Source organism: Aquarana catesbeiana, linkage group LG03 (assembly GCF_042186555.1).
Source record: "Aquarana catesbeiana isolate 2022-GZ linkage group LG03, ASM4218655v1, whole genome shotgun sequence".
NCBI lineage: Eukaryota > Metazoa > Chordata > Amphibia > Anura > Ranidae > Aquarana > Aquarana catesbeiana.
Window position 1 is genome coordinate 659,881,691 of NC_133326.1, and position 22,360 is coordinate 659,904,050.

At 47.7% G+C, this 22,360-nt stretch overlaps 2 long non-coding RNA genes across 5 annotated transcripts in view; one reads left to right on the forward strand and one right to left on the reverse strand.

The window, feature by feature from the left end:
- LOC141133414 (uncharacterized) overlaps positions 1 to 2,541 on the reverse strand; it is a 439,482-nt gene extending 436,941 nt beyond the window's left edge. For both annotated transcript variants that reach the window (XR_012243071.1, XR_012243070.1), the window contains exons 1-2: positions 1,847 to 2,541; positions 1,056 to 1,677 (exon numbers count right to left, since the gene is read on the reverse strand). This is a non-coding gene — a long non-coding RNA (uncharacterized lncRNA). The remainder of the gene's footprint in view (positions 1 to 1,055; positions 1,678 to 1,846) is intronic.
- LOC141133413 (uncharacterized) overlaps positions 1 to 22,360 on the forward strand; it is a 1,430,344-nt gene that overhangs the window by 1,014,431 nt on the left and 393,553 nt on the right. The gene's annotated exons all lie outside the window — the stretch shown is intronic.

Sequence of the window (22,360 nt, forward strand, 5' to 3'; positions counted from 1 at the left end):
AGTATTGAGAAACTGAGGGTGCCCTCCTAACTCTCCATTCCAAGGTATTAAGGATCTGAGGATGCCCTCCTACCTCTCCACGTTAAAGTATCGAGGCACTGAGGATGCCCTGCTACACCTCCACCCCAAAGTATTGAGGAACTGAGGGTGCCTCGTACTCCTCCACCAAGCTGCATCTGTTGACAAGTGACAAGCTGCTTCTGTTGACAAGCTGCATCTGGTGGCAGGTGACGTGGCAACTCATAAGCTGCATTTGTTATTATTATTATTATACAGCATTTATATAGTGCCAACAGTTTACGTAGCGCTTTACAACTTGAGGGTAGACAGTACAAATAAAATACATTTTAATACAGTAGGAATCAAAGGTCCCTGCTCCTTAGAGCTTACAATCTAAGAATCTGTTGAAAGTGACAATCTGCTTCTGTTAACAAGCTGCATCTGGTGGCAGGTGACGTGGCAACTCATAAGCTGAATTTGTTATTATTATTATTATACAGGATTTATATAGTGCCAACAGTTTACGTAGCGCTTTACAACTTGAGGGTAGACAGTACAAATACAATACATTTTAATACACTAGGAATCAGAGGTCCCTGCTCATAGAGCTTACAATCTAAGAATCTGTTGAAAGTGACAATCTGCTTCTGTTGACAAGCTGCATCTGGTGGCAGGTGACGTGGCAATTGACAAGCTGCATCTGTTGATGAGTGTCAAACTGCATCTGGTGGCAGACGACATGGCAACTCATAAGCTGCATCCAGAGGTTGACAAACCAGAGGTTGACAATGAATAGAAATAATGCGCTTCAATCATTCTGACACTATATCAACTATGGTGCAGTGATAATGGAATTGCCAACACCATCCATCGCCCCGACAAATTACCTGTGAAAAGACCCATAAAAAAGCACCATTAAAGTCCCATCTTTTCAATGACATCACTCCATTAAACAGATTGATAGAAGATCTGCATGGAGTTTGTTTTTGTTATAATGCCCCTGCAATGGATTTGCTTGGTTTAAACTGAAAAGTTAATTTAGGATAGATACATACATAGTGCAGCCAAGGCGATGTCTTGTCCCCTTCATATACCCAAATCTGGAGCTTTCTATTTCTCTTATTCAAAATGAATAATTGTCGACGAGTGTCAAACTGCATCTGGTGGCAGGCGACATGGCAACTCATAAGCTGCATCTGTTGAACGTGACAATCTGCTTCTGTTGAAAAGCTGCATCTAGTGGCAGGGGACGTGGCAATTGACAAGCTGCATCTGTTGACAAGTGTCAAACTGCATCTGGTGGCAGGCGGCATGGCAACTCATAAGCTGCATTCAGAGGTTGACAAAGGAACCGTCCAGAGTTCCGAAACGCGTCCCTTTCTTATGACCTCACATCCTCCGCTCTGCGGTCCAGGCTGGTTACAGAGTCTCTCAGCATTTGACATCACTTCTGGGTCCTTCTCCTCTCCGCGCTGATGACGCCGGCTCCAACAGCGTTCCAGCGTCTCATCCTGCTGCGGACTGTGATAGATCCAGTGAGTCACACATCCATCATTCTGAAGACTTCCCTCCGCTGTGACCCCTTCCAATGCTGTTTTTTACAACTTCCATGATGTGCCTGTTCTATTCCTCCATCCTGTAAGTGTTTTTAACCCACTTGGGATATTAAAACAGTACCTGTGAAAAGACCCATAAAAAAAGCACCATTAAAGTCCCATCTTTTCAATGACATCACTCCATTAAACAGATTGATAGAAGATCTGCATGGAGTTTGTTTTTGTTATAATGCCCCTGCAATGGAATTGCTTGGTTTAAACTGAGAAGTTAATTTAGGATATATACATACATAGTGCAGCCAAGGCGATGTCTTGTCCCCACATATACCCAAATCTGGAGCTTTCTATTTCTATTATTTAAAATGAATAAACTCCATTAGTTATCAGAAATGGTGATATACAGTCCGGATGGGGTTTGGTTCATAACAGATTAGAATCAGATGAGAATAGAACATGGACAAGGAGGAGAGAGCAGAAATGGTACTTCCTCCCTCGACGCACAGAACACGACTAACGGCTACTGCCCTGCTCTGCTATTTATAGGCTTTGCTGCGCTGTGACGTCATCGAGGCTGTCTGGCAGAAATAACGGTTCCAGAGCTGGGTCTCCATGGAGACGGTGGGGCAGGGAAGGCGATCACGTGGGTAAGGGATGGCAGCCACGTGTGTAAGTCACGTGTGTAAGTGATGGCAGCCACGTGTGTAAGTGATGGCAGCCACTATCTTCCGGTTCCGTGTGAGGAGAGCGGACTCAGGAGGACACCGAGCTCGGGTTGTCACCAGAGGCGGCTCTCTAATTAGACGGTCGCTTAAGGCCTCGCCGGCTGCTTACTATCCCTGACATGGAGGGAATGTCCCCGGTCGGTGTCCCCAGCACCGGCGTTTTTATAGTTTTCCCCCTCCGGTATCAGACTGACTACTCAGCACTGCACCGTCCGAGCTCTCAGGGTCAGTGGACGGCTCCGTGTTCTCCCCTCCCCCAACTCCTCCCCTTCTGCCGGGCTCTGCTCTCATCTCCTGCCATGTGCAGAGCTGGGAGCTCAGATAATAATAATAATACCTCTCCGATCCGCTCTGCAGGATGGACCGTCTGCAGAGGAGGACTTGTCAGAGAGGAGATCATCAGGGAGCCTCAAGGTACAGCAAGACTTCACCCCCAGACCGAGGAGGGCGCCCCAAAAATCAATACTGACAACCCCCCCACACCCAGCCCTGATGATATGTATCCCACCCGGCATATGAGGCCATCCACTGACCCCCTGTCATTATTATCCTAATCATCTCCCTGTGCCTGGCATCCCACCACCCTACCCCCTGTCATCATCATCCCCCCTGTACCCCTCTGCCAGCTTACTACCACCCCACCCCCTGTCATCCTCATACCCCTTTACCAGATTCCCTATACCGCTCTGCCAGCTTCCTACCACCCCATCCATCATCTTCATCCCCCTGTACCCCTCTGCCACCATCCCACCCCGTCATCATCATCATCCCCCTGTCATCTTCCCCCCCCTGCACCCCTCTGCCAGCTTCCTCCCACCCGCCATCTTCATCCCCCCTGTAGTCCACTGCCAGCTTCCTACCACCCCACCCCCTGTCATCTTCATCCCCCTTTACCAGATTCCCTATACCGCTCTTCCTACCACCCCATCCATCATCTTCATCCCCCTGCACTCCTCTGCCAGCTTCCTACCACCCCACCCCTGTCATCTTCCCCCCTGTACTCCTCTGCCAGCTTCCTATCCCCCCCCCCCCGTACTCTACTGCCAGCTTCCTACCACCCCACCATCTTCATCCCCCCTGTACCAGCTTCCTACCACCCCACCCCTGTCATCTTCATCCCCCGGTACCCCTCTGCCACCAGCTTCCTACCACCCCACCCCTGTCATCTTAATCTCTCTGTATCCCTCTGCCAGCTTTCTACCTCCCCATCCCGTCATATTCATCCCCCTGTACCCCTCTGCCAGCTTACTACCACCCCACCCCTGTCATCTTCATCCCCCGGTACCCCTCTGCCACCAGATTCCTACCACCCCACCCCTGTCATCTTAATCTCTCTGTATCCCTCTGCCAGCTTTCTATCTCCCCATCCCGTGTCATCTTCATCCCCCCTGTAGTCCACTGCCAGCTTCCTACCACCCCACCCCCTGTCATCTTCATCCCCCTTTACCAGATTCCCTATACCGCTCTTCCTACCACCCCATCCATCATCTTCATCCCCCTGCACTCCTCTGCCAGCTTCCTACCACCCCACCCCTGTCATCTTCCCCCCTGTACTCCTCTGCCAGCTTCCTATCCCCCCCCCCTGTACTCTACTGCCAGCTTCCTATCACCCCACCATCTTCATCCCCCCTGTACCAGCTTCCTACCACCCCACCCCTGTCATCTTCCCCCCTGTACTCCTCTGTCAGCTTCCTATCCCCCCCCCGTACTCTACTGCCAGCTTCCTACCACCCCACCGTCTTCATCCCCCCTGTACCAGCTTCCTACCACCCCACCCCTGTCATCTTCATCCCCCGGTACCCCTCTGCCACCAGCTTCCTACCACCCCACCCCTGTCATCTTAATCTCTCTGTATCCCTCTGCCAGCTTTCTACCTCCCCATCCCGTCATATTCATCCCCCTGTACCCCTCTGCCAGCTTCCTACCACCCCACCCCTGTCATCTTCCCCCTGTACTCCTCTGCCAGCTTCCTATCCCCCCCCCCCCTGTACTCTACTGCCAGCTTCCTACCACCCCACCATCTTCATCCCCCCTGTACCAGCTTCCTACCACCCCTGTCATCATCATCCCCCCTGCACCCCTCTGCCAGCTTACACCCCTCTGCTAGCTTACTACCACTCCACCCCTGTCATCTTTATCCCCCTGTTTCCCTCTGCCAGCTTCCTACCACCCCACCACTGTCATCTTCATTCCCCTGTTCCCCTCTGCCAGCTTCCTACCACCCCACCACTGTCATCTTCATTCCCCTGTTCCCCTCTGCCAGCTTCCTACCACCCCACCCCTGTCATCTTCATCCCCCTGTACTCCACTGCCAGCATCCTACCACCCCACCCCTTGTCATCTTCACTCCCCCCCCCGAATCCCCGCTGCCAGCTTCCTACCACCCCACCCCATCATCTTCATCCCCCTGTACTCCACTGCCAGGTTCCTATCATGCCATCCACTATCATTGTCCCCATACCCCGCCTCTGACATCCTACCACCCTGACCCCTGTCATCAACATACCCATCAGCCCCCTGTACCCCACTACTAGCATCCAACCACCATACCCCATCATCTTCTTTATCTCCATCCCCCCTGTACCCCACTGCCAGCTTCCTACCACCACACCCATTGTCATCAACATCCCCATCCTACCCCTATTATTATAGGGGGAGATATGATCTCAGCCTCTCACCCCAATGCTGCCATCCAACCAAGTGTACCCCAACCGTTGCATCACACACCACAATACTGCCCTGCCACCCAGTGAGAGGTAATGATGTGCAGTAACCTCTAGCAACCAATCATTGAGTGGTAATATTGTACAGTAACCTCTAGCAACCAATCAGTGAGCCTGGCGCAATCAGTGAGTGTGAACCAGATCTTTATGCTTACATTATTAAAGGTTTTTTTGGATAAGTCTATGTGCGTGTTTGTTTTTTGGGATATTGGGGTGGAGAGCGAAATTGGTAGGGGGGGAGCCAGGAAAATGTTTGTCCAGGGTCCAGTCAATATTAAAGATGGCCCTGGGTGTCTCCAGGCGGGCAGGGTGAGGAGGCTGGCACACACTGGGGTAAAGCAATGGAGGTTCCAACCAGCTGAAACCCCCCACCCCCCCTCACACTGAGAACATCTCATCAGCTGCAGCCAATGTCGGGCTCTAACGCCGTCCTAGACTTCTACCAAAGCCGACACTGTTTTGCATGGCATCCCTTGTATCATGTCCACACAGTCTCTGACCATCCCTTGTATCATGTCCGCACAGTCTCTGACCATCCCTTGTATCATGTCCACACAGTCTCTGACCATCCCTTGTATCATGTCCGCACAGTCTCTGACCATCTCTTGTATGATGGCTGCACAGTCTCTGACCATCCCTTGTATCATGTCCGCACAGTCTCTGGCCATCTCTTGTATCATGGCCGCACAGTCTCTGACCATCCCTTGTATCATGGCCGCACAGTCCCTGACCATCCCTTGTATCATGGCCGCACAGTCTCTGACCAACTCTTGTATCCTGGCTGCACAGTCTCTGACCATCTCTTGTATCATCCCTTGTATCATGGCCGCACAGTCTCTGACCATCTCTTGTATTATGGCCGCACAGTCTCTGACCATCCCTTGTATCATGGCCGCACAGTCTCTGACCATCCCTTGTATCATGGCCGCACAGTCTCTGACCATCTTTTGTATCATGGCCGCACAGTCTCTGACCATCTCTTGTATCACGGCCGCACAGTCTCTGACCATCCCTTGTATCATGGCCGTACAGTCTTTGACCATCCCTTGTTTCATGGCCACACTGTCTCTGACCATCCCTTGTATCATGGCCGCACAGTCTCTGACCATCTCTTGTATCGTGGCCGCACAGTCTCTGGCCATCTCTTGTATCGTGGCCGCACAGTCTCTGGCCATCTCTTGTATCACGGCCGCACAGTCTCTGACCATCCCTTGTATCATGGCCGCACAGTCTCTGACCATCTCTTGTATCATGGCCGCACAGTCTCTGGCCATCTCTTCTATCACGGCCGCACAGTCTCTGACCATCCCTTGTATCATGGCCGCACAGTCTCTGACCATCTCTTGTATTATGGCCGCACAGTCTCTGACCATGCCTTGTATCATGGCCGCACAGTCTCTGACCATCCCTTGTATCATGGCCGCACAGTCTCTGACCATCTCTTGTATCATGGCCGCACAGTCTCTGACCATCCCTTGTATCATGGCCGCACTGTCTCTGACCATCTCTTCTATCATGGCCGCACAGTCTCTGACCATCCCTTGTATGATGGCCGCACAGTCTCTGACCATCCCTTGCATCATGGCCGCACTGTCTCTGACCATCTCTTGTATCATGGCCGCACAGTCTCTGACCATCTCTTGTATCATGGCCGCACAGTCTCTGACCATCTCTTGTATCATGGCCGCACAGTCTCTGGCCATCTCTTGTATCATGGCCACACAGTCTCTGGCCATCTCTAACCAGAGGTCCCCCCCCCCCACATTAGAGTTCCGTTTTAAATGCAAGTTGGAACTCTGCAGACCTTGATGTAAAGGGGAATGCTGTGCAATCTGATATAAGGTGATCTCTGGTCACCAGAGCCCCCTCTTACATAAGAGTTCCCCTTTACATCAAATTCTTCAGCATTCCCCTTTACATCATGATCGGCAGCACTCCCCTTTACATCAAAGTTCCCCTTGCACTGTAAGGGTAATCCTGCAGACTCTGATGTAAGGGGGAACTCTCTGCTGGGTTATATTAACCTGACTAGGGCTGCAACTAACGATTATTTTCATAATCGATTAGTTGGCCGATTACTGTTTAGATTAATTGGTTAATAACTTTAAAAAAAAAAGTGTGGTGTATAATTTAGCTAATATGTAAAGTTTTAAAAAAAGACAATTTATGCTTAAAAATCTTTATGCAGTGGTAAATAAAAATAGCCAACTATATGGTTAGGGAGCAAAATATCTAATCCACTCTGAGAATAACAGACAGAAGAGATATACTGTATATACTATTAGAGGAGAGATAAGAACGTTCGTTCGATTTTCTAATCGTTAGTGGGGTCAAATCGACGTTCATTTTCAACCACAGTAATGGGAAAATTTGGAAATAATAAAAAACTTCGTGGTGAAAGGAATTATCAGACAGTGTATGTGGTTTTCGTTCAGAAATTACAATTATTTTAAAAACAGAATGTTATAAACAAGTGAAAATTTCAAACATTCATTCATCGAATGTACAAAGATTTTTCATCTGCATATTCTCATCTGAATATTGATCGGTGTGGCCAGCATAAGGCTCGGTGCACACCTATGCAGTTTTCTTTTGATCTGTTTCTGCAGTGCTCTGTGCTGTGCGTTTTGATTTTTGCGCACGTGATTTTGCTGCGATTTGCATTTTTGCATTTTTTTTTGGCCAATTTGTTTTTGGGCAGATTAAAAAACACAAATTGCTGGAAAAACGCATTACATGCTTTTCTTCAGCTTCTCCATTGAAGTATGTTTTGCGTTAAAAAAAAGTCACCGACGCTTTCCAAATACGCAGCGGCTGAAAAGACATAGATGTGAACGTGTCCCATAGGAAACCATGTACATGAACTGTAGTGCGTTTCTGCAAAAAGCACCAAAAAGCACATAGATGTGAACCAGGTGTAAGACGTTTAGTAACATAAAAAAAACGAATATTAGCCCTTTATAGTACAAAAAAAGCAAATAATCACTACTGTAAGGGGTTCATTTTTTTTACTGTAGAACTGTGAAAGAAATAGTTACAGTAGCGATTATTTGCTGTTTTTGTACTATAAAGGGCTCATTTTAGTTTTTTTTTTAACCACATTATGTTACTGGCCGATTAATCGATTATGAAAATAGTAATCGATTAATTTCATAATCGATTAGTTGTCGATTAATCGATTAGTTGTTTCAGCCCTAAACCTGACCTTCATGTAAATGGAGATTTATGGTTTTTGACTTTGACTGTTGTTATAACTTTAACAAATTGCTAGTAGCAGCTGCACAAATTTACTCTATAGCTGTGTGCATGTAAAAAAAAAAAAAAAAAATACACACACACACACACCTTAGTGAACAGCGAACGTACAGCATTGCGCCCGCTGGTCACCTTTTTGGGTGCCTATTAATGCCTGCGGGTCTAATCAGGTGCTTCCAAAAAACACCCTTGCCGCTGTAATTCAGGTGCCCGGCGCCCGAAAAGGGGCAGGACACCTGAATAGGGGGTGTCAGCGGCGACCATGCAATGCATGAATCTATCTATGGTGATAGAGCGATGCCAGGAGAGAGGGGGCGGCGCTCCTGTGCCCTCTATGGACGCGCCGCCACTGGAGCTCCGTGTGCTGAAGAACTACAAGGAGTGATTGTAGTGGAATAGAAAGGAACTGTTCAGCTTTGTGTTAGGAACTGTTAAAGACTGCCATAGGAGACAGCATTCCTGCACATGCAGATGTGGCGTCTTGCTGGATGCCTTTCCCTGCATGGCTGTCCTCCTATTGAAGTATCTGCCAATTAATCTTGCAACTACCTGAGGGTGTCCTGGCCCTAACCCTTTCTCCCCCCAAAAAGTTTGTTAAGAGAAATAAACTTTCTTTTGCATTCAAGAAGTGTCCGGCGCCCAATAAGTTTAACTACTCTGCACCCACCATGCCTCACAACCCACTATATACAGAAGGATGTCAGCTATCTCTGGCCCTGGAGGTTCTTATTAGATCAAAGGAGGCCTGGAGACCTTTCTACAGAGAGAAATAAATGTCATTTCACCTCAGTGCATTCAATACTTCCATACACATCTGACCCATATTGAAGATTAAGGTCATCTTACCTCAGATCTTTTACGTCTATGATACTCGTCCCATACAGAGAAATATGGGGGATCTTTTTTTACACCCTTACACATGACAATCCTATAGAGATCTGTTCCAGATATCACCTCAGCATGTATATTTCAATAGATTCCATAGATGGAAATATAAAGAAGTGTTTACCTCGGGGCATATGACATTTGTATGGAAATCTGTCCTATTTAGAGAAGTACAGCTCGCTTATCTGCAGCGGATTTGCCCTTTTGCAGAAATGTTTCCCAAATTCATAAGTAAACAAGTGTGGAGAAATGCGCATTATTTTTACTGTATTTATTGTGAATCCTGCGGCCTGGGTGAGGGAGTTACTGTGCAGAAATGTCTATTTATATACTTAAAGTGACACTAAAGGTTATTTTTTTTTTTAAATAACTAACATATCATACTTCCCTCCACTGTGAAGCTCGTTGTGCACAGAGTGGCCCCGATCCTCCTTTTCTGGGGTCCCCCGGCGGCTCTCTCGGCTCCTCCCCACATCAGATAACCCCCTAGGACAGTGATGACGAACCTTGGCACCCCAGATGTTTTGGAACTACATTTCCCACGATGCTCATACACTCTACAGTGTAGTGGAGCATCATGGGAATTGTAGTTCCAAAACACTGGGGTGCCAAGGTTCGCCATCACTGCCCTAGGAGAAGCGCTCTCCCGGGGAATTACCTTTCGGGCGCGCTCCCGAGTCCAGCATTCCGCGTCCATAGACGCCAAATGCAGGACTCGGCCCGCCCCCCCCCCCCCCCCCCGGCAGCCGCGTCATTGGATTTGATTGACAGCAGCGGGAGCCAATGGCTGTGCTGCTATCAATCTATTCAATCAACAGCCGAGAACCCCCTAGCAGACAGACAGCGCGTCCCTGTGGGACAAGTTTCGAGGGTTCAGGTAAGTAAAACGAGGGGGGGGGGGGGGGGCGGTCACTGACAGGCAGGGATGGACTGGCCATCGGGACTACTGGGAGATTCCTGGTGGGCCGATGGCTCAGTGTGGGCCAGTTTCACTTTCAGCCGCATCTGCGGTGCGCGGCGATCTACTCGTCAACCGCCAACAGCTGGCGCCTGACGGGTAGATCCAGATTAGCCAGCATGCAGAGTAGCACAGGGAGCTTCTGTAGTAGTAAGTTCTCTCTCTCGTATCATCACGCTGTTCCCCGGCGGCCCCTCCTCTCTTCTCGTCTATACAAATTGGCTTGTAAGATCATCTGGTATAGACGAGAAGAGAGGAGGGGCTGCCGGGGAACAGCGTGATGACACGAGAGAGAGAACTTACTACTACAGAAGCTCCCTGCGCTACTCTGCATGCTGGCTAGCAAGATCCCATAATGTGCCATGTGCCCCACAATGTATCCTGATGATGTGCCACATAATGTGCCCCGTGCTCTAATGTGCCATGTGCCCCGTGCTCTAATGTGCCATGTGCCCCATCATGTGCCCTGTGCCCTGATGTGCCACGTGCCCTAATGTGCTATGTGCCCTGATGTGCCATAATGTGCCCTGATGTGCCCTAATGTGCCATGTGGCCTGATGTGCCCCGTGCCCTGATGTGCTATGTGCCCTGAGCCCTGATGTGCCATGTGCCCCATGCCCTGATGTTCCATGTGCCCTGATGTGCTATGTGCCCTGATGTACCATGTGGCCTGATGTGCCCCATGCCCTGATGTGCCCCGTGCCCTGATGTCCTATGTGCCCTGATGTGTCCCATGCCCTGATGTGCTATGTGCCCCATAATGTGCCATGTGCCCTGATGTGCCCCGATGTGCTATGTGCCCCGTGCCCTGATGTGCTATGTGCCCCGTTCCCTGATGTGCCATGTGGCCTGATGTGCCCCGTGCCCTGATGTGCCAGTTCCCTGATGTGCTATGTGCCCTGATGTGCCACGTGCCCTGATGTGCCCCGTGCCCTGATGTGCTTTGCCCCGATGTCCTGTGCCCTGATGTGCCCTGTGCCCTGATGTCCTGTGCCCCGGTGTGCTGTGCCTCAATGTCGTGTGACCTGATGTTCTGTGCCCTGATGTGCTATACCCTGATGTGCTGTGCCCTGTACCCTGATGTGATGTACCCTGATGTACTGTGCCCTGACGTGTTGTGCCCTATTAGCTGATGTGCTGGGCTCTGTACCCTGATGTGCTGTGCCCTGATGTACTGTGACCTGTACCCTGATGTGCTGTGCCCTGTACCCTGATATGTTGTGCCCTGTACACTGATGTACTGGGCTCTGTACCCTGATGTGGCCTGGTGTGCTGTACCCTGATGCGCTGTACCCTGTACGCTGATGCACATTGACTGATGGACAAATGATCGAAAGCGTACCACTTGATTAAAAAGCCACTCAGAGCGGCAAGAATGTGGAATTCCCTTCCACAGGCGGTGGTCTCAGCAAGGAGCATCGATAGTTTCAAAAAACTGTTAGATAAGCACCTGAACGACTGCAACATACAGGGATATACAATGTAATTCTGACATATAATCACACACATAGGTTGGACTTGATGTACTTGTGTATTTTTTCAACCTCACCTTCTATGTAACTATGTCATTTCTTTAACCACTTCAGCCCTGGAAGGATTTACCCCCTTCCTGCCCAGAGCACTTTTTACAATTTGGCACTGCGTCGCTTTAACTGCTAATTGCGCGGTCATGGAATGCTGTACCCAAACGAAATTTGTGTCCTTTTTTTCCCACAGATAGAGCTTTCTTTTGATGGTATTTGATCACCTCTGCGGTTTTTATTTTTTGCGCTGTAAACGGAAAAAGACCGAAAATTTTGAAAAAAAATGATATTTTCTACTTTTTGTTATAAAAAAAATCCAATAAACTCAATTTTAGTCATACATTTAGGCCAAAATGTATTCGGCCACATGTCTTTGGTAAAAAAAATGTCAATAAGCGTATATTTATTGGTTTGCGCAAAAGTTATAGCGTCTACAAGCTAGGGTACATTTTCTGGAATTTATACTGCTTTTAGTTTATGACTGCCTATGTCATTTCTTGAGGTGCTAAAATGGCAGGGCAGTACAAAACCCCCCAAATGACCCCATTTTGGAAAGTAGACACCCCCAAGGAAATTGCTGAGAGGCATGTTGAGCCCATTGAATATTAATTTTTTTTTGTCCCAAGTGATTGAATAATGACAAAAAAAAAAATTACAAAAAGTTGTCACTAAATGATATATTGCTCACACAGGCCATGGGCATATGTGGAATTGCACCCCAAAATACATTCAGCTGTTTCTCCTAAGTACGGGGATACCACATGTGTGGGACTTTTTGGGAGCCTAGCCGCGTACGGGGCACCGAAAACCAATCACCGCCTTCAGGATTTCTAAGGGCGTACATTTTTGATTTCACTCCTCACTACCTATCACAGTTTTGAATTTGAAGAGGCGAAAAGTTGGGACTTTGAGTGAGACGCGAGTCTCCATCCCTACGCATACAGGAAACAGGAAGGCTGGGACTTTGAGTGAGGTGGGCAAATGAAGCCAGCGGGTCAGTCACCGTAAAATCAAGCCATTTTATTTGTACATAGTAACATAGTAACATGATAATAGTCCCAATATGGGTTTGACTGTCAAGTCATATACAAATACCTGATTGGTACATTGTAAACATTGATGACAAACCCCTGAAAACAAGTGCAGGGCAGATAGTCTAAAAGGTGAAACATCCATAAAATGCATAAAATCACAACGTAAATTAGTAAGGTCTTGTTGGTTGGTGAACCCAGTAAAGAGGGGTAATTGTAAGGTGCATATCGTAAGTCCGACGCGTTTCGTGTATCAAAACACTCTTCAGGGGCGATTTAGCACCAATATCTAAAAACAAAAGAAAAAGGGGGGAAGGGTATTCTAAGTGAATGAGATACAATATGCATTATGAAAAAAGGCAAATATGCATATGAGGGGGCCAAAACACCACTACCCCAAATGGATACTCACATGCCGAAGGGGTATGAACTCCGTGAGGTGCGCAGTCACAGGGCCACCAACTGAATCAGGATGGATATTATTCCATAGGGCACTTGCCCTGTAAATACTTGCCCCCCCTTCAGGGGTTGTGTAGTATGGCATTACATGTCCCTCCATGGTTTTTACTCATCCTTGTTGTTTATTGGTTTTGTTTTCTTTGTTTTTGTCTTGGTTTTTCTTTTCCCCCTATTAGTGCAGCTTTGTGGTTTGTCTCTGGGGATGTCGCATCTCGTCGGCTGCCTCCTCCATGCAGTGTCCGGGAGCTGCGAGGCATGGCGGGATCCCTCCCCTTTCCCCCTTCTCGTCCGCCTTGGTGGGCGTGGGGGATCGGGGCGGGTTTCTCTCCGTGCGTCGGCGTCGTGCCCTTACGTCACGCACGTGGCGTCCCCCTGGCCGTCACGGCGTTGGCGTTGTTTTTCCACTCTGTGCGGACACGTGGACGGCGGCGTCTCCAGCAGCTGTGGGCGGCGGTTTGCCGCTGCGCTGGAGGGGGCCTCCGTCTGCCCCAGTGCCTGCACTGTATGACGTTGGGAGGAGTTTCCTTCTTGAGGGGGTGGTCGGCTACACATATAAGGCACTGGCTGTTTGCTAGCCTGTCTCTGGGCAGCACACCTATCACTCGGCTAGACATGGTTGGTTATCATCTACTATCTATAGGTAAGGAGGACAACATATGGGCATCCATGTGATGTCTGGGATGGGGGCTCTAGCTCACTTGGGGCCTCACCTTACACATAGTATTTTCATTACTACAGATCTAGGCTCCCAAAAAGTCTCACACATGTGGTATCCCCATACTCAGGAGAAGCAACAGAATGTATTTTGGGGTGTAATTTCACATATTCCCAAGGCATGTTTGAGCAATATATCATTTAGTGACAACTTTGTGCAAAAAAAAAAAAAAAAATGTTGTCTTTTTCCCACAACTTGTGTCACAGTATAAAATATTCCATGGACTCGAAATGCCTCTTAGCAAATAGCTTGGGGTGTCTACTTTCCAAAATGGGGTCATTGGGGGGGGGGGGGGGGGGGGTTGAACTGTCCTGGCATTTTATGCACAACATTTAGAAGCTTATGTCACACATCACCCACTCTTCTAACCACTTGAAGACAAAGCCCTTTCTGACACTTTTTGTTTACATGAAAAAATAATTTTTTTTTTGCAAGAAAATTACTTTGAACCCCCAAACATTATATATTTTTTTTAAAGCAAAGGCCCTACAGATTAAAATGGTGGGTGTTTAATTTTTTTTTCACACAGTGCGCAGCGATTTTTCAAACGCATTTTTTTGGGAAAAAACACACTTTTTTAAATTTTAATGCACTAAAACACACTATATTTCCCAAATGTTTGATGAAATAAAAAAGATGATCTTAGGCCGAGTACATGGATACCAAACACGACATGCTTTAAAATTGCGCACAAACGTGCAGTGGCGACAAACTAAATACATTTTTAAAAGCCTTTAAAAGCCTTTACAGGTTACCACTTTAGATTTACTGAGGAGGTCTACTGCTAAAATTACTGCCCTCGATCTGACCTTCGCGGTGATACCTCACATGCATGGTGCAAATGCTGTTTACATTTGACGGCAGACCGAAGCTTAAGTTCGCCTTTTGCGCGCGGGGGGGGACAGGGGTGCTTTTTTTTTTTTTTTTCTTTCTGTTCCTTTCATTTTTTTTTTTTTTTTAGCATTTTTATTGTTATCTCAGGGAATGTAAATATCCCCCGTGGTAGCAATAGGTAGTGAAAAAAAAAAATTGGGGTCTATTAGACCCTAGATCTCTCCTCTGCCCTCAAAGCATCTGACCACACCAAGATCGGTGTGATAAAATGCTTTCCCAATGGCGCTGTTTACATCCGGCGAAATCTAAGTCATAAAATGCTCGTAGCTTCAGGTTTCTTAGGACATAGAGATGATTGGAGCCATTCTGGTCTCTGATCAACTCTATGTTCAGCTGGCTCCTACTGCTTGTAAAAGCAGTCTAGAGGCTAATTAGCTGCTAGGATTGCTAGCTGAAAAGAATGATACCAAGATGATACCTAAACCTGCAGGCATCATTCTGGTATAACCACTTAAAGTCCAGCAACATACCAGTACCTTGCTGGTCCTTGTTGGGCATATATTGTAAACTTTTTTTTCATGCAGCCTGTGGGCTGAACGAAAAAAAGAGATTGATCGGTGGGTATGCCAACCATTAGAATACCTCCCTTCATCCACCCACTTCTAATGATGGGCATATATGCACCGTTTATATATGCCGAAGCATGGGGGCATTCTCCCGCAAAAGGTAGGAGCAAATCGCTCCTCCGCCCACTGCTGCCCCCACGCTTCGGCATATATGCTTAATTATGTAACTGTGGTGGTGAAATCACCTCCGCCCTGTCACAGAGCTTATACATTTTGACCCCGTATCTGGCACGCTTGCTGGGAAGGTACTGTTTGAATGACAAGCGGCCAGAAAATTAAATCAGGGACTCATCAACGCAGACAACTTGATGGGGAGTAAACAAGTCTGCAAAACGCTAGTTGAAGTGGTTTATGAGGGTCCGAATTTTGTAGAGCCGATCGTATTCAGGGTCCCCACGAGGACGACAGAGTTCATTGTCATTGAAGTGTATGAACCGCAAAATCTGCTCGTATCGTGCCCTGGTCATGGAGGCAGAGAACAAGGGCATATGGTGAATTGGGTCAGTGGACCAAACTCACTCGTTTTAGTTATGCCCATGTTGAGGGAAAGGCCCAGAAAGATCTTACATTCGGAGACCGTAATTGGTCTCCAATCTCTGGCAAGGGAGGACTGGGGAATAGTGGCGATGTGTTTACCAGCGTAAAAATTGCTTTGGTCCATAATAGATCTATAGAGATCTTCGGTGAAAAACAGCGAATAAAAATCCAGTGGCGTAAAATCAACTGTTTCCACCTGAATTCCGGGTTGGCCAGTGAATGGGGGAAGTACGGGTGCTGCAGAAGTGGTGGGTTCCCAATTCGGATTGGCGAATGCAGCAGGAAGTGCACTATGGGCACGACAGGCCTGTGTTCATCTTCTTGGTGGCAGCGGGACACTACTAGTGCTTGCCACCTCACCAGCTTGAACTGCACTTATGGGACTCGCCACGTCACCAAGTGTTACTGCAGTGCTGGATGTACGACCAGGATGTACTAGGCCGCTGGTGCTTGCCAGTTCACCAGAAGGAATAGCGGCGCTAGTACTGCTCTGCTCCATACGAGGGACCTGCGGTTCTTGCCCTTTAAGGACAGAAGAAGAAGTTCGGGGTCTGGTACGCCTGACCTTGGCAGGGACCACAACTCCGTCGTCAGAGCTATCTGTCATGGAGCCGCTGTCGTCTACAGGATCGTATTCTGAGCCTGAATCTGACAGATGAGTGACTTCCTCTTCACTATCTGTCATGCTCAGAAACGTGTAGGCCACTTCACTAGTGTACCTTCGATTTGCCATTTTGGGCTCTAAATTTAGGGGTACACTAGTGAGACTCACAGGCAAAAAAGCTCCTGACTGTCAGTGACCGTATCAAAACGCTACCAAAAAACTGTTAGCGATCGCAGGGATCAGGCCTGACTCTGCGAACGCTGCAGTTATGTGTGCTTAGTGTTTTGTAAGTGTCAGTGATCGATCGATACTGCACTTGGGTGGGCTGGGCTGGGCTGGGCCGGGCCGAGGGGCAAAACGCAGGTGCTAGCAGGTATCTGGACTAATACAGCGATCAGAAAAACGATCGCTTAGTGACACTGGCGACGGGGGGTGATCACAGGGTTAAAACTTTATTAGGGGGGGTTAGGGGGGTACCCTAGACCTAAAGGGGGCTAACCCTAACTGCCCTACCACTTATAACTGTCACAAACTGACACCAATGCAATAATGAGAAAAAAAAAATGCTTTTGGTGACAGGGGGTACAGGGGGGTGATCAGGGGGTGATGGGGGAGGGGGTGAAAAGTGTGCCTGCGTGTTCTACTGGAAGTGTAGTGTTGTGCAAACTTACTTGGATGTCTTCTCTCCTCGGCGCCGGAAAAGACGAGCTCGAGGAGAGATGACATCACTTCCTCCGCTTCTGTTTACATTACAGAAGCCGAGGAAGCCTGTCATTCGCCAGGAGCGATCGCGAGGGGGGAGCCACGAATGAGTGGCCTCCCCCTCACCTTTGATCGCCCCTGACCTGAATCCGACCACCGCAGGCACCGGGGGGGGGGGTCCGATTGGACCCCCCACCCGCGGGAAGGCAAGGACGTAGCTGTAAGTCCTTTTGCCTGCCCGTGCCATTCTGCCGACGTACATCGTCGTGCGGCGGTCGGCAAGTGGTTAAAGCAAAGCAACCTTGATTTTGGGATTTATGCTTGAGTGCCGGTTCACGCAGGGGCGACTTATCAGGCGACCTAGCCGCCTGACAAGTCGCCTCCCGTTCTGTACAATGGAACCGTTCACAAGTCGCTCCGACTTAGAAAAAGGTTCCTGTACTACTTTGGGGGCGACTTGAGGCAACTTGCATAGACTTCTATACAGAAGTCGTTTTGCAAGTCGCCGTGGAAGTCGTGTGCAGGTCGCCTCGGTGAGGCGACCTGCAAGTCGTGCCGCCCCTGTTTGAACCGGGGCTAAGGGTTGACTTAGGTTGGGGGGCCACCTTTAATTTCAGATTAAAGGTAAAGGGGTTAACTTGTTTATATCCTGTGAGGTTATTTCTATGAAAAGCTTGTAAGGCATTTAAAAGCCTTTTCCTAACATCCTAATTCATAAGTGTAAATGTGAGTTCTGTTCTCTTTTTCTTTTATTTGCCATCTCTGCTTTGCTGAAAGTCTGTGAGAGAAGTCAACACTGCAACCGATAACTTCCTGGAACACATCATCCTGCCCGTGCAACATGTGTTTAATCGTTCGTATGTCAACACCGACTACATACAACTGCTCTAGGTGTGTTTGAGTTATGCCATGTACACACGAGCGGACTTTTTTACCGGACTGGTCCGATGGAACAAATCTGTCGGACAGTCCGACCGTGTGTGGGCTTCATCGGACCTGCAGCGGACCTTTTCTGTCGAAAATCAGACAGACTTTAGATTTGGAACATGTTTCAAATCTTTCCGACGGACTCGAGTCCGGTCGAAAAATCCGTTTGTCTGTATGCTAGTCCAACGGACAAAAAAGGACGCTAGGGCAGCTATTGGCTACTGGCTATGAACTTCCTTATTCTAGTCCGGTCGTACGTCATTACGGTCGAATCCGTCAGACTTTGGTGTGTTCGTGTGTAGACAAGTCCGATTCGACGGAAGTCCGTTGAAAAGTCCGACGTGATTCAGTCCATCGAAAGTCCGGTCATGTGTACACGGCATTAGTCCTATGTGGCTCAGTTCAGTCAACACATAACTCAAGCACATTTTCTTTTTAACCACTTAAAGGGGTTGTAAAGGTTCATGTTTTTTCACCTTAATGCATCCCATGTCGGCATCATTGCAGGAGCGATCTGCCCTGAGGGGGAGGCCACTGATTCATGGCCACCCACTCGCAATTGCTCCTGACGAATGGGAAGCTTCCTCTGCTTCTGAAATGTAAACAGAAGCAGAGGAAGTGATGTCATCTCTCCTCGTGGAGCCTTTTCGTTACGGCGCCCGAGGAGAGAAGACATCCATGTGAGTTGCAGTACACTAACACTAGTACATATAGGCACATAAAACACCCCCAATCACCCCCCCCGCAACCCCTGTCAAAGTGACACCAACAGCAGTTTTTATTTTTTTACTGATCACTGCATTGGTGTCATTTGTGACGGTTATAAGTGTTAGGGCTGTTAGTGGTAGGCCCCTTTAGGTCTAGGGTACCCCCCTAACCCCCCCAATAAAGGTTTAACACCTTGATCACCCCCAGTTAACCCTTTCATCCCCTGTCGCCAGTGTCACTAAGCAATCTTTTTTCTGATCGCCGCGTTAGTGTCACAGGTGACGCTAGTTAGCCAGGTAGGTATTTAGGTTCACTGCTTTTTATAGCGTCAGGTACCCCCATATACTACCTAATAAAGGTTTTAACCCCCTGATTGCCCCCTAGTTAACCCTTTTACCAGTGATCACCGTATAAGTGTTACGGGTGACGCTGGTTAGTTAGTTTGTTTTTTATACCCGCCGTTTATTACCCAATAAAGGTTTAACCCCCTGATCGCCCAGCGGGTGATATCAGTTAGGTTTTAGGGTCAGTTAGGGTCTGCGTCGCCCCATGCAGCGTCAGATTAGTGCCAGTACTGCTAACACCCACGCACGCAGCATACACCTCCAATAGTAGCCCTTTCATGACTAAGCCTATTTTTGAAATTTGGTGTTTACAAGTTAAAATCCATATTTTTTGCTAGAAAATTACTTAGAACCCCCAAACATTATATATATTTTTTTAGCAGAGAATCTAGAGAATAAAATGACGATTGTTGCAATATTTTTTATCACACGGTATTTGTGCAGCGGTGTTTTAAACGCAAATTTTTGGAAAAGTGACACTTTCATGAATTTTAAAAAATCCAAACAGTAAAGTTACCCCAATTTTTTTGTATAATGTGAAAGATGATGTTACGCCGAGTAAATAGATATCAAACATGTCACCCTTTATAATTGCACGCACTCGTGGAATGGCGACGAACTACGGTACCTTTGAATTTCCATAGGCGACGCTTTAAAAAATTTTTACGGTTACCAGGTTTGAGCTACAGAGGAGGTCTAGGGCTAGAATTATTGCTCTCGCTCTGACGATCGCGGCGATACCTCACATGTGTGGTTTGAACACCGTTTACATATGCGGGCGCGACCTCCGTATGCGTTTTCTTCGCTGCGCGAGCTCGCGGGGACAGGGGCACTTTAAAAAAATTTTTTTTTTTTTTTTATTTATTTTATTTATTTTTGTACTTTATAAATTGTGTTTAAAATTTTTTTTTTTTTTTTTTTTTACTTTTATTGCTGTCACAAGCAATGTAAACATCCCTTGTGACAGTAATATGTGGTGACAGGTACTCTTTATGGAGGGATGGGGGGTCTAAAAGACCCCCCATCCCTCCTTTACACTTCAAAGTATTCAGATCGCCGAAAACGGCGATTCTGAATACTGTGTACTTTTTTAAATTCGGCGCCATTGGCAGCCGAGTAAACGGGAAGTGACGTCATGACGTCGCTTCCGCGTTTACAGCAAGAAGGCTGGAACGAAGCCGCTCGCAGCTTCGTTCCAGTCCGCCCCCAGCCACCGAAGGCAGCGGAACGGACACCGGGCCTCCCAATCGCACGGAGGCCCGGTAACCTGCGGCGGGAGGCGGCGGGAGGGGGGGGATGCCCCCTCCCGCTCCTCCGGTATAACAACCGAGCGGCTTTTAGCCGCATCGGTTGTTATACTCGGGTAGCCGATCGCCCGCTGAAAACAACGGTACCGGGATGATGCCTGCAGCTGCGGGCATCATCCCGGTATAACCCCGGAAAGCCGAGTACGCATATATGCGTTCGGTCGGCGGGAAGGGGGTAGTGTAGTATCTGTACGGATCAATATCTGATCTGATCCGATCTATGCTAGCATCCCCAGCAGTTTAGGGTTCCCAAAAATGCAGTGTTAGCGGGATCAGCCCAGATACCTGCTAGCACCTGCGTTTTGCCCCTCCACCCAGCCTAGCCCAGCCCACCTAAGTGCAGTATCGATCGATCACTGTTACTTACAAAACACTAAACACATAACTGCAGTGTTCGCGTCAGGGTCAGGCCTGATCCCTGCGATCGCTAACAGTTTTTTTGGTAGCGTTTGATACAGTTGCTGACAGCCTAGGAGCTTTTTTACCTGTGAGTCTCACTACTGTACCAGTAAATTTAGAGCCCAAAATGGCAAATCCAAGGTACAGTAGTGAAGAGGCCTACACGTTTCTGAGCATGACAGATAGTGAAGAGGAAGTCACTCATCTGTCAGATTTAGGCTCAGAATACGATCCTGTAGACATCAGCGGCACCCTGACAGATAGCTCTGACAACGGAGTTGTGGTCCCTGCCAAGGTCAGGCATACCAGACCCCGATCTTCTTCTGCTGTTGTTGAGGTGCAAGAACCGCAGGGCTCTCGTATGGAGCAGAGAAGTACTAGTGTCGCTCATCCGCTCAACTGGCAAGCACCAGCAGCTTAGTACACCCTGGTCGTAGTCAAACCAGCACTGCAGTAACATGTGGTGGTGTGCTGCTGCATTCGCCAATCCTAATTGGGAACCCACCACTTCTGCAGCACCCGTATTTCCCCCATTCACTGGCCAACCCAGAATTCAGGTGGAAACAGTTGATTTTACGTCACTTGATTTTTATTCACTGTTTTTCACCGAAGATCTCTGTAGATCTATTGTGGACCAAAGTAATTTGTATGCTGATCAATTCATCGCCGCTAATCTCCAGTCCTCCCTTGCCAGAGATTGGAAACCAATTACGGTTTCCGAATTTAAGATCTTTCTGGGCTTATCCTAAAGTAGCAGAATATCAGTATATGACAGTTGGACAATGAACTCTGGTATGCGAGATTTTTATTCCATCTTTCTGGCCAGAAAAGAATGGAAGCTCCTGACCCGACTCGTGTCTACATGCCAAGAGTCCCAGATACAGTGAATACAGTGTAGATATAATTTTTAGCATATTACGTCACAAGCGAACAGGCAGTACACTTCTTTATACCAGACATTCTAACCTTTTAAAAATCATCATATGCATCCTAAAATCAGACAAGTTCTGCAAAAATATATATTTTTAGCTTTTTTTTACTAAACTTTCGTTTCTCTGCAGTATGCTCTTGCAGGTTCCTTCATCTGTCTTAAATGATGTCAGCAAGCAAGCTTTTTGCACAGAAAGAGGAATGTAGCAAATTGATGGGGAAGTCACAAGTAGCTTCAACATAAAATACAAGAAATATGATTCTTAGCTGAAATTCTAAATCAGTCTTACTACACACATAACTATGGCCATATAAACTGACCCCTGTTCCTACTTCATTCCCCCCTTTGATCATAATCATAGCGATTAATATGAGCGAGATTAAGCATCACTAAATAGCATACAGTTTTGTTTTGTTTTTTTCTATGATGACCTCACTAGCAGGCACAAAACATTCTTCTACTGAGATTATTCCCCATTGTCGGCTCCAGCCGGGTCTCTCATTAACTTATAAAACACTGGGATAGTGACCCTTGGCCCATGGTAACAATAAGAATGCAAAAAGAGTAAAAATATTAGCACTCCATACACTATAGGGAGAATCAGAAAATAATTA